This window comes from Rattus norvegicus, chromosome 13 (assembly GCF_021556685.1).
Source record: "Rattus norvegicus strain SHRSP/BbbUtx chromosome 13, alternate assembly SHRSP_T2T, whole genome shotgun sequence".
In the NCBI taxonomy this organism is placed as follows: Eukaryota; Metazoa; Chordata; class Mammalia; order Rodentia; family Muridae; genus Rattus; species Rattus norvegicus.
In genome coordinates this window covers 101753181-101769493 of record NC_141546.1, presented here as the reverse complement: position 1 = coordinate 101769493, position 16313 = coordinate 101753181, and the positions used below count along the sequence as shown (strand labels likewise).

At 49.3% G+C, this 16313-nt stretch overlaps 1 protein-coding gene across 6 annotated transcripts in view; it reads right to left on the bottom strand.

Annotated features, from left to right (window-relative positions):
- The window catches only part of Esrrg (estrogen-related receptor gamma), a 618195-nt gene extending 608613 nt beyond the window's left edge, over positions 1–9582 (bottom strand). For 2 of the 6 annotated variants that reach the window (XM_087581292.1, XM_087581294.1), the window contains exons 1-2: positions 9345–9500; positions 9041–9123 (exon numbers count right to left, since the gene is read on the bottom strand). The gene's annotated coding sequence lies outside the window, so the exon portion shown is untranslated. Of the gene's footprint in view, positions 1–9017; positions 9227–9344 lie in introns of those variants that run through there. The other 4 variants (XM_087581291.1, XM_087581293.1, XM_087581296.1 and 1 more) reach the window with 3 other exon arrangements.
- Positions 9583–16313: the final 6731 nt, after the last annotated feature.

Sequence of the window (16313 nt, the reverse complement as noted above, 5' to 3'; positions counted from 1 at the left end):
TAAGTTGTTCTGCTTTGGTACAATGGCTCAAGTAGAAAAGCAGTCCCATTCATATAAAGTCACTGTACAAAACACATAAATAAAATATGTATACTGAATTGTTGTAGTGGCTATTCCCGGTTGTCAACTTGACTGTATCTGGAATGAACTACAATCCAGAACTGGAAGGCTCACCTGTGATTCTGATCTTGAGGCTGGGAGATACAAGTTTGTGACCTGGGTCTTGCTACAGTGAAGCTGGGTTTGCTTAGACCCACTCGGATGGGTCTTTTTAACAACCTCATGTGCTGAAGATGGTCTTAACGCACTGTGTAACTAAAGATGACCTGATCCTCCTACCTCCAGCACCCCAAGAACTATATGTGACATCATACCTTGTTTATCCAGCACCAAGGATAAAAGCCAGAGCTTTGGGCATACCATAAAGGCACTCTCTAGACCAAGGCATATTCACACCTTTCTGGTCTTTAAACTTTGTTTTAAGTGCTCGATGCATGTTTCAAAGAGCATCACGTGACTTGCCCTGGAAAGGAGTGTGCATTTCTCTTCACTCTAGATAAAGAGCTCATCAACAGACAAAAGAAAGGATTTTCACTAGATGTGGTGTCTCATGCCTTTAATCCCAGCACTCAGGAGACAGAGGCAGGCAGGTCTCTTGAGTTCGAGGCCAGGCTGGTCTACAGTCAGAGTTCCAGAACAGTTGGGGCTACATAGAGAAATCCTGTCTTGAAAACCAAAACCAAAAAGAAAGAGAGAGAAAGAGAGAAGAAGGAAGGAAGGAAGGAAGGAAGGAAAGAAGGAAAGAAGGAAAGAAGGAAAGAAGGAAGGAAGGGAAGAAGGGAAGGAAAGAAAGGAAGGAAAGGAAGAAGGAAGGGTGGGAGGGAAGATTTATTCGGCCCAAGTTGACCTCCTCACTGAAGAGTTCTACCTCAGCGTGTATAAACCACAAGAAGAGACATCTGTACCACTGAAGACACAGCTAACTGCCTGGAGTCGCGCCCCACCCACCCGTCCCACAGACATAGTGTTAGGAAGTGGGGTGGGGGTGGGGCGTTGCTCATGAGCTCATCCCCCTCTCCTCCAGGGAAAGATCCTGTGAAAATCTGATGATCACCACTGCTCCTCCTCAAGCTGGAAATAACAGGTCCAAACCAGAAGAAACAGCAACTCACCAACCAACTCCAGGAGTAATTGCTCTGTGGTCAGATCATGGCTAACAAGAAAGGCCTTTGTAGAACACAGCCTGTGCCAGAAGGTCCTCTTCCTGGTTATCGCTGGCTTTCCCCTACGTGCGTCGGTTATAATGGTTTTTCTCCCTGCCTTCAGCCTGTATTAGTTGTAACAAAATGGTTAAATCTAGAGCTCAAGCATAGAAGAGGGAGCCACCAGGCCAAGCTGGGGGCTGCGAACAGGTGACGGAAATCATGCACTTCAGGTGATTTCATCTGTATCAGGGTGGACGGAGGCAGCCTGGTGCTGCTGTAACTTCCCAGGCTTCAAGAGAAGCCTGGTAAGGTAATAGGCAACCAATTGATACACATTGAATCAGTTAGTATATAGATTTAGGTTTTCATTAGAAACTTGGAGGCATTTACTTTTAAGCAGTTGTTACACCACAGAAGATAAGCCGGAACAAGGATTCTAGAACCAGACTCTGTATTTCGATGTCTATGCCTTGCCTGCCATTCCAGTTATCAAAAGGTAGAAGGAGAAAGATTAGGAGTTCAAAGCCATACTTCTTTATACAACAAGCTGACAGCCAGCTCAGGCTACTGTGTCTTAGACAACACGTAAGCAAAACTCCAGCTGTCTCCTGGTGGCTACGAGAACGGGTCTCCATTTGTTCAACCTTCTGAAGGCAGAGAAACGAGAGTACAGTTTCCAATATCATCTGAGAAACTGTGTGCCCATGTGCCTGTGCATGTGTGTGTGTGTGTGTGTGCATGGAGATGAAAACTAGACACCATACATGCTACACAAGCATTCTACTACTAATCTACATACTACACACTACATACTATGTATTATATCCCCCAGTTGTGTTTCTTATGTGTCATTGCTATGTAGAAGTATTGGTATTCCCATGTGGCCCAGGAAAACCTTGACCTCATGATCTTCCTGTCTCAGCCTCTCGAGTACTGTGTTACAAGCATGTCTTACCATGCTCGGCTTGTTCTTTAGAATAAGTTTAAGTCCTAGGATAATACCCACCTAAGTAAGAAAATACACATTGCGCTTCAAACCGTTTGATGTCTCATATGTATTCCTTCACGTGTATCCCACGGTAACTCTGAAATGGAGGAATAACTCCACAGAGGAGAGATGTGCGACCCTGGAGGTCCTCCGGGCTGTTGCCTGGTAACAGCTACACGTGGCGTTTATAAAGTGTCCGGCGTTTTACTCGGTAGCACCCTCCGTAAAATAGCACACCCAGATACTGTCTACAAAGTCAGCTGGACAAACCTGAGGTCTTAGATCTGCATTAGCCCCAGGCCTTGCTATTCCACAACTCAACGACTAAGCAAAATAAAAATGTGATTCAGGCCAACGTGTGTATTACTTCAATCCATAAACGAATTGCCCAATGTAACCAATTTGAGCTAAGAGATGGCTTTACTTCTACAAGATCCATTTCTATGCATTCCCTTTTACTAAATTTGTGATTACTAAGCAACCTAGGCTGGCCTTGAACCCGTAGCTATCTCCCTGCCTCGGTTTCTAGGATGCTCATGTGACAGGTATGGACCACCGTGCCAGCTAACTTTTTTAACAATGTCTTGTAATAATTTACTTTCCCTCATGACTCCAGACCTTTCTCCCAGGAAGTTTACCGGCAGATTTCCTGACTACCCAGGCCCGTGGCCTAGAAACTGCTAATTTACAAACAGTGTGTCAACCTTTACCTACGTCTTCCTGGTTCTTATTGGCTTAAGGCAGACCCTTCATGTTATTTAAACAGAGGGGATGATTAGAAATTTCTTGGTAGAAGAATTTGACAGTTATCATTTTAAAATAACAATGACTGTCACCTGGAGATAAAAGGTCTCGTTCATGGACGATCCCTTATCTGGATAAGTCAGAGCATCTTATAGTAAGAAGGTCAGTGGGGCCGCACCCACTTCCCTGTCCTTTCCTGAACAGAGGTATTCTCCTGCTCTCTGGTATCGGTATTTGATAAAGTGGAGATGGTACAAGTCCTCTTATTTAAAAGTCCATTTTTGGGGGGTTTTGTTTTGTTTTGTTTTTTTGATATTTGTTTGTTTTTTGGGGTTGGTTCTTTTCAGGAGCTGTGTCTCAATTGAGTTCTTTAATGCAGAATTATCAAAGTAACTGCTGAAACTGGCATTCATCAAAACTGGGGAGACGGCTCAGTCGGCAAAGTCCTGCCTATGCAAACAGGAAGGTTGGATTCCCAGTGACAAGGACAGTAGGCTCCTTGCTGTTTACAATCCCAGAGCTGGGAACAGGACATAGGGACAGGAGGCCCACAGATTGTTGGCAATTGAGCTTTAAGCAGTGTAGGTGAATTGATAAAACTCCAGGTCAGTAAGAGACCCTGTCTCAAAAAATGGGGTCCAGGGAGGTGACTCCACAGTAAAAGCAATAGCTGTCAAAGCCTGATGGCTGGCTTGGATCCCCAGGACATGGAGAAAAGGTCCCTATGAGAGAGCTGGCTGTGTGGGACATCTGTAATCCCATAATCCCTACAAAGAGACTGGAGGTGCAGACAGGGGAATGACCAGGAAGCTCAGAGCTTGGTGAGTGGGTAACCAGCAGCAGTGAAGGAGAAACAACAAAAGAGACCCTGCATGTGTGTGTGTGTGTGTGTGTGTGTGTGTGTGTGTGTGTGTGTAGGTTCTATATATAATACATACAAACATACATACATACATACATACATACATACATACATACATACATACAGATCTAAGAGGATATCCAGCATCCACCTCTGGAGTCCACTTCCATGGAAACACTCATGTACACAAGCACACACTCACATCCATCCAAACACATACATGGACAACACACACACTCATGTGCACACACACTCACACCAATCCAAACACATACATGGACAACACGCACACTTAATATGTTTTTTGCTCTTGAACTTTCCCACATTTAAAAATTGAAAATGGTACAGTTGTGAGGCTCCAGTCAGAAAAGGCAAAGGCTGCATCTACCTACAAACTACATCACGTCGATATGTTTGTCTTTCAGTGCTGGGAATCCAACAAATGTGTTACGTGTCCTCCACACGGCTCCTCCTCTGAATGCCAGAGCTCCATCCCAATCACCGTACACGGAAAGCTCTTACTCCTGTGAGAGTCATCTTGGGCCCCTTGTCCTTGAGAGGTGTTTTTGAGTCTATCAGTTTGTCTGAAGAAGCATTCACCCATCCTATGTTACGGCCCCATCTTCAAATGTCCTTTGTAAACAGATTAGCCAATTTGGCCACTATCGATTAAGGGACAGGTGTGGAACCTCCTCCTTTGCTAATTAAACTGAAATGTGTAATTAAAAATATTTGCACAATAATTCTACCAAAAAGAAAGGAAGAGGGGTAGGATTTCTAGGATCAGCAATTTGAATCTTTCTTTAATTGGCAGCAGGTAAGTGAGTCCAGTAGACCAATCTATCTGATATAGGGAAATACTGGAGACAAACTGATTAGTCAGCAAGGCTTCCTGAAAAAGATGACGTAGACTTTTTTCCCACAAGGAAACCGTTTCTTTGGTTTTTGTTTTATTTGCTATTACAACATTAGCAATAAAAAACAGCTTTCAGAGATATAACTCCGTGTCTGAGTGCTTTCCTAAAACGTGTGAGGCCTTGGGTTCAATTTCCGATATTTCAAAATAAAAATAAAAATAAAAATAATAATATACAGCTTTAGTGACTAGACTTTGAGACATACTACACCTGAGTTTTATTTTTCTGAGCTGCAAACTTGTATCAAGTAGGTTGCATGGGTGGGAAAACTGAATACATTTTAAAGTTGAGGGGGAAATCTATTTAAGTGAATGCTTGCTCAAACAATTGATCACTAACTAATTTGATAAGAGAATAAAGCCATAAAGATATACAGTAAATTAAGCTATACGTGTCTGAAATGGGCACCTTGGCCAATGCCTGGGAAATGGTCAGTTTTCTGGAGTTGCCTTAACAATCTGACCTATGACTTGAAAAGTACCTCAGATAATTTACTACATAAAAAATCACATTGATCTTTTATGACATATCTTTAAATGGTAGCATGATGACCAGATTTATTCCAAACCTGCATAAGGAAGAGAAAAAGGGAGAGGAGAAGGAATGAGAAGGAGGGGAGGGGGACAGTATTTGAAAACTCTTGGGTTTTTTTTTTTTAAACCTTTTCTTTCATCTCAAGTATGTGTCTAACTCAGATGGGAACAAAGGCAGTTTTAGCCAGAAAAACCTAAGAAACTGTGGGGTGAATCACCCTGCCCCACAGAAGCTAAACCCTACCTGGTTCTGGCACTATTATTGTAAGGAAATTTGAGAAATAGAAATTGAAACCAGCCTGTTGTTTTAACCATTTGTTGAAGGCGAACAAGAACTTGAAACATTTTTACTTTGTGTCAAAATCTTGAGACAGAGGTGGGCTCAGAAAACTATGTAGGCTGCAAATGGTTCTGGCAGTCAGATTGTGAAAGTGGTTGGCCAAAACACAGACTTCAGCCTTAAGGTGTGGTGCAGGCAGTCACAGAATCTTTGAGGTCTGTTTCCCCCACTTAAGGTGGTGCTTGGAGTACTGGGAGACATGGCAGAGAAACGTGAGTTCTTTGTCCAGGACACTTCCTTCCTCTGTCCCTCCTCTCCTGCCACCTGCCTCTCAGGTCTTTGCCTGGAAATGTGTAAAGGTAATGACCAACTGAAACCCAGTAAGGAATTCTCACTTTTACCTTCAGCAAATAGATACCAAGAAGCGAGCACTTAGGCTGGAGATGTCCCCCTGCTGCAGGCTAAGCCTCCTCACCCAGGAAGTCTTGTTGTGTTGCGGGTGGGGTCGGAGTAGAAAAGCAGGAAGCTAAAAGGATTGCCTTGTGATTCTGTCCAAGCAACTGTATTCCTTCTTCCAGCAACACTTAGCTGGGGCAGTGAGAAGCGTCATGTGGTTGACTCTGATGTCATCTTAGTCCCTGGGTAGTTCAGACACACGCCCACCCACCTCCAACCCAAGTGTAGTTTGTGGCCACAGCCATGGAGGTGGATCTGAAGAAGAAAGGAGTAGCCCTCCAGCAAGAGGTTCTAGGGATATAAAATTCTCTTGGTCTGAGAGAGTTCAGGTTGATCACTCCAGGGCATTCAGTGACCACCAAAAGAAAAAGGAGGAAGATAAAGATTAAAAAGTCACAACTAGTTGTAACCATAACAGAAGGTCATGTAAGAGACTCCTGGAAGTCTGACCGCCTGGCCTCCTCCAGGACCGTCTGTTAGGGGCTAACTTATAAGTCTCCAAGTCAAGAGTTCATAGAAGGTGACGCCTCTTTCTGCCGCTGTGCAGAGTTCCTTGAAATGGGCCATGTTGGAGAAGAACAACTCTTTCTCACTCATTATTGACTTGGAAGCAAACAGGTCTCCCTGTGCACTGCCTTTTTTACCCTCACTGGTCCTCCTCTGGTCTTATCTGCTCAGTGGAAATGCCAGAAATATTTCACATCCTGAAGGAGAACTTCTTCGCTAACTTTCACCTGTGGAGAAAGGCCCAGGGGGTTGGAAGCATCTCAAGACAAGTGCAGAGAACAGACCTGAACCTGCAGGGAGGAACACCGAAGCCAGGGATTCTAGCAACAGCACAGTGGCATGAAGTTGTGCCAAAGCAAAGTTTCCTAGCCCTAAGGTCACATCCAATTGCCTGGAGGAGCTTGCAGATCACAAAGTTGATACAAGTCAATGCTCTGGGGAAGCCCAGGAGTGTGGTGGGCTGTATTCAAGCTCAAGAACCAGAGTTTACACCTAAGTAGAGTAACCTGGGTCGCTGGGAGGGGCACTTGGCATTCTCCATCTCTAACACCTTCTCCTAAGCAAGGGACAAATAGGGACAGCCCATGTCCTGGGGCTAAGGAAAGGCTTGGTTTATTGGTGGCTTCTACCCTCTCTAAGGTGTCAGTGTCTTTCAACACCCCCACTCAGAGGAAAAGCAACTGGCAATGAACCATTTTGTTTTACAGAGGCCTGACTAATTTCATTGTGCCTGACTCCCCTTTGTCCTCCCCTTCTCTTCTCCCCCCTCCCTTCCCCCTCCTTCCCTCCCTCCCTCCCTCCCTCCCTTCTTCCTCCCTCCCTCTTTCCTTCCCTTTATGCATAGGGAAAGCAACTCTTACAACCTAGATGAGGCATCTTGGGAAGAATAGGAGAGAGGTAGGTGGAAGAGAGATTAAGACCTAGGACTTCTACTCCCAGATTTGGACAGTAAGTGTCAGTGCCACCAGTTTCCTAACCATAGTTCCGAGAACTGCCTGGGAATGGTGGCAGAAACTGGCTTTTGCTTTTGGCAGAGGAACTGCAAACTGTCTCAAGCCAGCTGGGGTGAAACTCTGGGCAGATCAGGACTAGGCGTGGGCGCCCACTATCCAGTCTGAACCAGACAGGTCCTGCAGTGTGAAGGCTGGAGGGGGGGGCGGGCAGGAGGCTGGCAACACCCTAAATGCCATCCCTTTGTCCTGTGGGCCGTGGGGAAATTGTAATGTTCAGGAGAAGGCCCACTCCATAGGGCACCACTACAAGTCTGAGTAGAGCCTTCATCCTTCCCCACTCTATCGCCAAAGCAGCCTTGACCATTTTGAGCGGGATGAGGTTCCAGGAAGGATCCTAAAAGTGAGATCTACTATATCGGGGAAATTGACCAATTGCATGGATGTGTTTGCCACGGGGGGGCGGGAGGGGGCGAGGAGGGGCACTGGGCAAGGACCTGCGGTAGGGACGCGGATCCCAGATTGTACATGTCCTGGCTCCTAACACTCTGTGTTCTTGTTTTCGGCCAAACTGATAAGAGACCAGTATTCTGCAGTCATAACCTTCCCTGCGTCGCTCTCCATCCAGACCGTGCCTCTGCCAAGATTGCAAAGGACACTTTGACACACCAGGAAGGAGCCACAAGCGGGCCACAGCGCGCCTGCGGGAAAGAGTGTCTGACCGAGGCTGAGCGCGCACAACCACCCAGAGCCCGCTCGTCGCCGGCCACGCATGCCTGAGAGCTCGTCTCGCCCCGGGGTCTGAGAGCTTTCAAGACTCACTACCTCCAGACTCTTGATTTCTAAAAGCACAGAAACCGAGTCTGAGGCTCCGACGCTTAGGGAAAAAGGGGACAAGGTCAAGGTCTCCCCTTAGCTACGGTCTGCCCTGCCTTAAGCAAGCTCTACCTGTATCCATTCGTTGGAAAAATGGATAGCAGCGTTCAGTGTGCCTGGCTGGAACTGAGAGACCTCACCCTGACTCTTTCTGACCAGTCCCAGGCCACAGCTGTCCCTTCTTTCCTCTCTTTTCTGCTCAGTGGTGATTCGAGGGGTTGTGATTAAGACCAAACGGTAATCTCATGGCGGCCAGCGGCAGGGTGGCTCCACACCAGCAGGCTATGCGGGCGCCGAGGCCAAAGCTACTCAGGGCAATGTCCTCAGCTGGACGCACCTCGTCCCCTCCCCCAGGACGACACACTCGGCGGGCTCCCGGCGCCCAGGGTCCCGCCCCGCACAGTCCCCGTCCGGCGCCGAGCACACACCCGCCTCCCGCCGAGAGGCCGCTCGGCTCTTTTCTCTCAGTCCAGAAGCAAACTCGGCTTCAAATTGACAGCAGGCTAAAGCGAGGAACGAGGGTGCGCGCGGGGCGGGAGTGGGGGGCGGGCAGGGGTGCACAGAAATGAGAAGGCTGTGCGTGTGACAGCAGGAAGAGAGCGAGCTAGAGCACCCGGCTGGAGGTCGGAGGGGACAGAAGCTGGGGACAACGCGGCGGGCGAGGTCGCCGCGGCAAGCGACAGCGCCTCCCGCGCGTACCCGGAGGCTCGGCGCCAACTCACAAGGTCCCGCGTGCAGAGCCGCTCTCCGAGCTCTCGGGGTGGGTGGCTTTGGGGGTCCCCGAGGATGTCCGCCTGGTCACCGGCTGCAAGAGGGGAAAACCAACACAAACAAGTCACCGGACGCCAGCGAGACGGGCCGCCGGGCGCCGCGGGGACCTCTCGCACTCCGCACCAGGAATCCGGCGCAGGGTTCGGGCTGCCGGGTGTACACTATAAATAGCAAACTTTTAGACGGCGTCAGCTAACAAATGAGAAGAGCGGTTGTAAATGTGTGAAGGACCCTCCCCCACCTCCACCCACACACCTTGGGGGAGAGACCCGACATTCCTCTTCACTCTACTGGCACGGGTTGCATTTTAATATCTCTAGAATTTCCAGCAGTTTTGTTGTTTGGCTTCAGGCTCCCCTACTGCCTCCCCTGCTCACCCAACTCGCGGCCAACTCACGAGCCAGGAAGGGCAAATAATCCTGGTTTTGAGAGAGGGAGAAGGCCCGAGGCGGGTTTCCCCCAGGACTATGAGAGCCTTAGTCCTTAGGGAGACAGGAAAACTGCCAGGACTCAGGGTTCACTTGAGGTACTGGGACAAAAATTTGGGCAATCCCGCATCTGTGAAGGAATTGCAACACGGTGAATTTAGAAGCCACAAGAGTAACCTGGAGGGCAGGGTTGCCCTTCCCCGACCCAACAATGACCTCTAGTGAGAGCGACCTCTTTCGGTCGGTTTCCTTGAACTTGGAGCCCTGGAAGGACCCTGGAGAGCACGCCGGGTGGACCGGGCGGGGTGCCTTTTCGCTTGCCATACAGATGCAGGGTTTCCTAGCAGCTGGGGCTGCGGATTGGCACGGGTGAGTCTTCCTCGCTTAGCCCTCTCCACCCTAAACTGTCCCCCGGAGGCAGAGGCCTTTTCCCACAGAATTCACACAAGCCACCAGGAGTAGGGCTGTTTGTCGAATTGACTTAGAAGCCCATTCCCCTCATTCACCGTTCTCTGGTCCTTTGGCCCGGCCGGGGATATGGGCGGAGCTGAATGGGTTAGTTCGATTTCCATGTTCATCTTGTTTCCTCAAAAAAAATAATCATTGGAGACAGGAAACACTCCACGCTCCAAGCCCCCTATGCTCATGAGGTTGTAGCTTTAAAGCTGTGTTATCTGCCTCACAGAAGAAGGGGACCTGGGGTCAAAAGGAGCATCAACGTAGGTTAGTGTGGGAATTGTGTCGGGAAGAAGGGGGCTGAAGGTGAGTAGGGTATGCCCTGCTCGCTTGGGAGGTTTGATTATCCACGCGGGGCCTGCGGAATCACGTCGCCCACTGGGCCCGAGGAAGCCTGTAGCTGAGAAATAGTAAGAGTGTGATCCCCCCCACACACACACACACAGCCCACTCTCCCTAATACTTTCCTGCCCACCCTCTTCACACGAAAAGGTCAAACGTTCTCGGTGTCGGTTGCGAGCTGGAGATGTCGTACTCCGTGGGTGAGAGTCACTCTCCTTTACTGCCCTTTCCCAGCGGCCCGTCCTGCCAATTGTCGTCTCATGATCCCTACGCGTATTTGCCCAAGAGTCCAGCCTGGCTTGGACCCAACGGAAAAGGCCAAAGGGCTAAGGGGTATTAGGCAGCAGCCCTTGCCGCCCCACAGTGTTCACAGCCCACGAGTCCACACAGGCCGGTGCGTGCGCGTCCTCTCCGCCAATTACGACCAAGCGTATGCCCCTGCCTTTCCACTCGAGCCGCCTCAACATCCCTCCAGTTTGGGGGTCCATGAGTCCTTCCCGGGCTCCACTGGGCCCTCAACCCCTGCCCGGGCACATAAAGATATTGAAGGAGCCCCCAGACTGGAAGGGACGGAGGGCCGAAACGCGGGACCCCCCTGCCAGACTTGTGCGCCCAATGCTACGCACCCGTCCTGGCCTTCCCGCTGCGGACGCTGAACCGGTTGGGAGCTGGGCCTAGAGCCCGCAGCCTCCTACCGAGCCCGCCCTCACCCTCGCCCTCACCCTCCTCCTCCCCTCTAGCCTCGCCTTTGCTCTTAGGGACGCCCTGCCACCAACGGGGCAGTTTTTTCCGGGGGCTGCTGCTGTGGACCAAGGTTCTCAGCCTACTGTGAGGATATCTTTAGGCTGTGCGACCCCTTGGTGAGTCCACGCTGTGGGAGCACCTTTCACCGTTTTCCGGTTCGCCCCGCCCCCACGTCCGCAGGTGTCCCCCTGCATCCCGCCTTGATTTCCCAGGTTTTGGAATTGAGGAGGCCGTGCACGGAGAAAGGCTGGGAAAACTTGCGGGAAGAGCATGTGTGTTCTGGAAGGTTTTGGGTGTGTTCACCGCAGGGAAACAGGCCTTAGGGGGATGTACTTGATGGACGTACAGACAGAGTCCCCACGGCTGCCCCCAGTGCCAGTTTCCCGCCCATTGTTTTATGCCCTGGGGGGAAAGCTGCCTAGCGTGATAGATCTCTGTAGATCCCATCACTGGAAGAAAAATCCTGCTGATAACGATTATCTCCCGGTCGAGCTATCTTGCCATCACCCCAATTCATCTCCTTCTCGCTCCAGCCCCTCGGGGAGACGAGGAGCGTGAAGAGCTAGAGGGAGGGTGGGCCACGCTGCTGCCCTGGGATGGAGCGGAGAGGGAGAAGCGCTAGCCTTTCGGCTCCAGGCTCCGAAGAGGGGACTGGGAGGGTTTTCCTCTCTGCCAAGCCTCGCGCGTCTCGGATGATTTTCGTCTGGTGCTTCGGTCTACCCATATACATTTCCAATCTCATGGCTCATAAACTATTAGCAAAATGGTTTCATTATTCACCTTCTGCATCCTACAAAAGAAAAAAAAAGACAGGGGGGAGTCGGACTCTAGTTAACTAAGAGGCTGTGCGGGCTTAAATCAGTGCTCCTTCTGCTTTCAAACTCACACCCAACAGATCGGTCCTTTCTGAAGGATCTATCGCTGACCCCTTTCCGTCTTGCTTCTTGTCCGTCTTTACCCATGCACCCCTAACACCCAGGTTTCTGGGTGTCATCCACAAGGCACACCCTTTAGGTTATAGGCACTCAGAATTAATTGGTTGGAATTGCTGTCCGGAGGCCCGATCTGGGGGTGTAGTGGATAGGGTCACTTGTTGTCCCTGATGTCTTGGATGAGAAACAGTAAGAGGCTGCATGTGGGGTTACCAAGGCCTGGTCTGGCTTCAACTGAGGGTGGAGTGGGAAACCTAATTATAGATTAAGTGGGTGGGGGTGCTATGGGGAAGAGCGCGTCACAGAAGGCAGGAGAACGGGGAGCTAACAACTGGAGAGAAGATAGGACCAATACTCTTGAATGGCGATCTTGGGTTCTGAGACCTGCACCTTCCACCAGTCACATTAAGTGAACCAACGGGAGCCAAAGCCAAAAGTCAAGGGGGTTCCTGAGAGCCCGGTGCAAAGGCAGAAATGTACGGGCAGGCGGCAGGCAGGTGCAGCCTCGGGCCAGTGCCAGCCGGTCGGCTCTTCCTACGGGGGTCTGTGACATATTAAGTCTCTCCACACACGCGTTTACTTCTCATATAAATGCATTTATCTAAAATGACTGTCGCCCCACCCCCCACCCGGCACCCCATCCTCACTTCCCTACACTCTTTGAAGCTATGAAGAACGTTAGGCGAATGAGCGCGCCGTAATTATCCTTGGGTCTGGGAAGCAATCTGGCTGCAAGAGGCCCCTCTTGCAATTGCCAGCGGCTGCGGCAGCGGTAGCGTGCGGACCGGAGCGGTGGCCGGGGACTCCCTGCGCTCGCTGGGTCACCGAGAAACGCAGCCGCTTCTCGCCGGCTGTTTAATATACATGGGGTGGGAACTGACCGAAGCCGGTCTCCCTGCCCATCCTGTTTAAAAAAAAATCAATTTGCTATTTATTTTTTGAGACATATAGACTTAGGGATTCTTCTTCCTAGTCCTATCCTTCCAAGAACAGCGGCCCACATTTAATTGCGTCTTTTAATGACGTTTCCAGCATTTGCCAACGCTAGCTCCGGTTCTGGGGTTGGAGTAGGGTGGAGTTTCTTTAAGGGTGTGTGGTGTGTGGTGTGGTGTGGTGTGTGTGTGTGTGTGTGTGTGTGTGTGTGTGTGTGTGTGTTGGGTGTGTGTGTGTGTATGGTGTGTGGTGTGTGTGTGTGTGAGTGTTCAATTCTGGTATCTTCAAAAAGACTTTCTTTATGTGTTAATTGCATGCTGTTATGCACATCTGGGACTGCGTGCTGACCAACTCGGACCAACTTTTAATTAACACATTGACCTGGCAAAGAAGCAGCGGCCCAGCCTCCCCCTCGAATTATGGATATTAAGGCGCCTGGAAGCGCCTGGGCCCGCGGCGCCAGATGCGTGCGAGGAATTGCCTGCGTCCAGGGGCACGACGGGTGCAAATCGCAACTGCTCGCTCTCTTTCTGCGAAGGGTTTTTCTCGCTTCACCTCTAGGAAAATAACAAAGGAACAGAACAGATAGTCGGACGCTTGGGCGGGCGTCTTACGTCTTTCCCGGAGACTTGACCAGGGGAATGCAGAGTAGGAGCAGAGACTGGACAAAGCCGGTTTTTATACAACCTGATTTTGGGCCTGGGTTCTGGCCTCTGGGCTATTTGAATGGACTAAGTTTCTGGTCATGAATTGGAAAATAGCGAGAATCCGGTTGGAGGGAGGGAAGAGCGGGATCTACTGCCCCTTTGAAGCTGGGGCCCAGTTCCTCCCAACCTCTTCCCTTCGCCCCAGGCACTCTGAGACTAAACCCCTAACTCCAGGGTCCTAGATGGAGAGGGGAAAAGACTGGATCCCGCCCAGCAAGGGCAAAGAAAAAGAGTGACTCGAGTTCTCTAGGCCTTTCCCAGAGGCTAGGCTCCTCCTCCCGGGCGTTCTGTTCAGCCGGTTAAGGCCAGCCTAACCCCGAGGAGCGGGAGAGGGAAACCCACAGAGCAGTTCAGACAAGCCTCCTGGAGATATGCAATTTCACCCTAAGTAATCTCATTCAGAATTGATGGCTTCCCCGGAGAGCTGCCTTCCAAGAGAGTGTCTAGTCCGCTTCCCTGTAGAGCACAAATGCGGGTTAATCCCCAGATACGAACTCATTTTCTCTTTCCGTGTCTAATCCCAACTGCCTTGCTCTGCTCAATGCTTAGCTTCCGCATACAAGCCCATAAAAAATGTCAGAGTTGTATTCCTTCTCCCAGCCATAAAGATGTCGGAGTGAATCACTCCCCAGCTACTCCTTAACGTCTCCTCCAGGTAACAGTGGAAGTTTCTTGTTTGACATTTTTCATTCCCCAACACAGAACTTTTCAGTACATGCTCAGAACCAGTGTGATGAAAGACAATGTCACGCTCAAGTCACAGCTGTGTGCTCTAACTAGGCCGGCGCCTTAGAACATTTACTGAGACAAGGTCGCTCCCCAAATCTCTCTCCTCTCTGTCTCTCTGTCTCTGTCTGTCTCTGTCTCCCGTTCTCCCGCCCCCTCTCCCTAGCTCTCTTGCTCTTCCTCTCTCTTTCTTTGTCTCCCTCTCTCCTGCCCCGTCCCCTCCCCCTCCTTCTTCCTTCTCTCTTCCCCTCTTTTCACCTCCCACCCTCATTAATCTGGATTGATTTGTTTGTTTATTTATTTATTTTTAGAAAAAGCGTAGAAAAGATGACCCAGACAGGACCATTCTAGACTCCAGTGTCCCTCGGTTTGTTTGGCCAGGTCTTTGGATATTTAGATAAAGATGTAAAGGAAGCCCATCTTTACGCGTGGTTAAAGCTCAGTCCTGATGGTAAATGACAGTGTCCATCTACAAAGACAAGGCCTCAGGAAAGCGATCTCAAAACACCGCCGCCCAAACAGCCTCACTTGGAATTTCTGGGGATTCCAGTTACCAACTTCAGTTCACCAATTGATCTGTAAAACTACAGCAAACACCTGATATCTAGGGGAACAAGCCACGGGTAGGTAACTGCAGCTGCCTTTTCTTTTGATTTGCTAGGCCCGGTAAAATGTATGCTGGGTGTTTTGATAAGGATAGAGGGGGGAAAAAAAGAGTCAGCAGTTTGATTTGGAAAGTTTTTTTTTTTTTTTTTTTATTGCAGGTTTAAACTAAAGAACGGGTTTCTGCTGGGGACATTTGCATGATGCATGCATATGCATTAGCAGCTGCATAGCATTAAGAACATTTATCCTCCCCCCACCCCCCTCTGTCCTAAGGGAAGTGGGTAAGTGGCTTGCAAGAAACCCTTTAGAGAGACCCATTGGACCTCATTGGCTCATAACGACAGGTTTCTCTGGGAGATGTTTGGTCTTTGAGCCTCGAAGTGACTTACCTCCCTGGTTATTTCTCTAAACTAGGATAATGGATTAGGAGTGAGTCCGATATAATAAAAGAGTTATCTAGAGGTAGAAACCTGGCAGTGCAAGTCTGAAGTCAGGAAAGGAATGGCATCACAATGCCTCCCTTTGATTGAGGTAGCCTGGGCCACGGAAGACTAGGCTTCCAATATTACAAAATAAAAACTTAAAAGGAGGAAATACAAGTAACCCTACTGAGTGAACAGTGCTCCAGAGAGACATTTCGTGGCATGAAGTCTTCAAGTCACAGTCTTTACTGCGTGCTTGGGAGGGGTGACCCACTGAATCTCACTAGACCTTGTCTGGAAGTAAGGAAGCCTTCTGGAAGATGGCGGCCGTTCCATGCGCTATGAGCCCAGTGCTGGGACCACTGTTCAGTTTCCACAGTGTGATCAGCTCACCTGTGCTGTATTTTACAACGACTCTTCGCCTTCGTAACAAGATCCAAACTTTAAAGCTGAAACCAGAATGAACTTGGCGCTTAATTTGTCTGATGCTATTAAATCATGGGGGGAGGGGGGTTGTCTGCTTTTCTCTTTTCTTTCATTACTTTTCTTCCTTTTTCTTTCCTTCCCTTTCTTTCTTTCTTTCTTTCTTTCTTTCTTCCTTTCTTTCTTTCTTTTTAAATTTGAAAGTACAGTCTCATTCAGCCCAGGCTACTCCCAAATTTGATATATAGTGGAGGCTGGACCTGAACTTCTGATTGTCCTCCTTCTACCTCTCAAGGGCTGGGGTACAGGGCTATGCTATTACAACTGGTTTTATTTTTCTCAGAAGGAAGGAAGGAAGAAAGGAAGGAAGGAAGGAAGGAAGGAAGGAAGGAAGGAAGACAGCATTTGAATTTTGGGTAATCCAGACACCCAAATCAGGAATATCAACATAAGTATACTTTTTAAAAAACACTTTCATTTCTATTCAAAGCTAATATGTCATGAA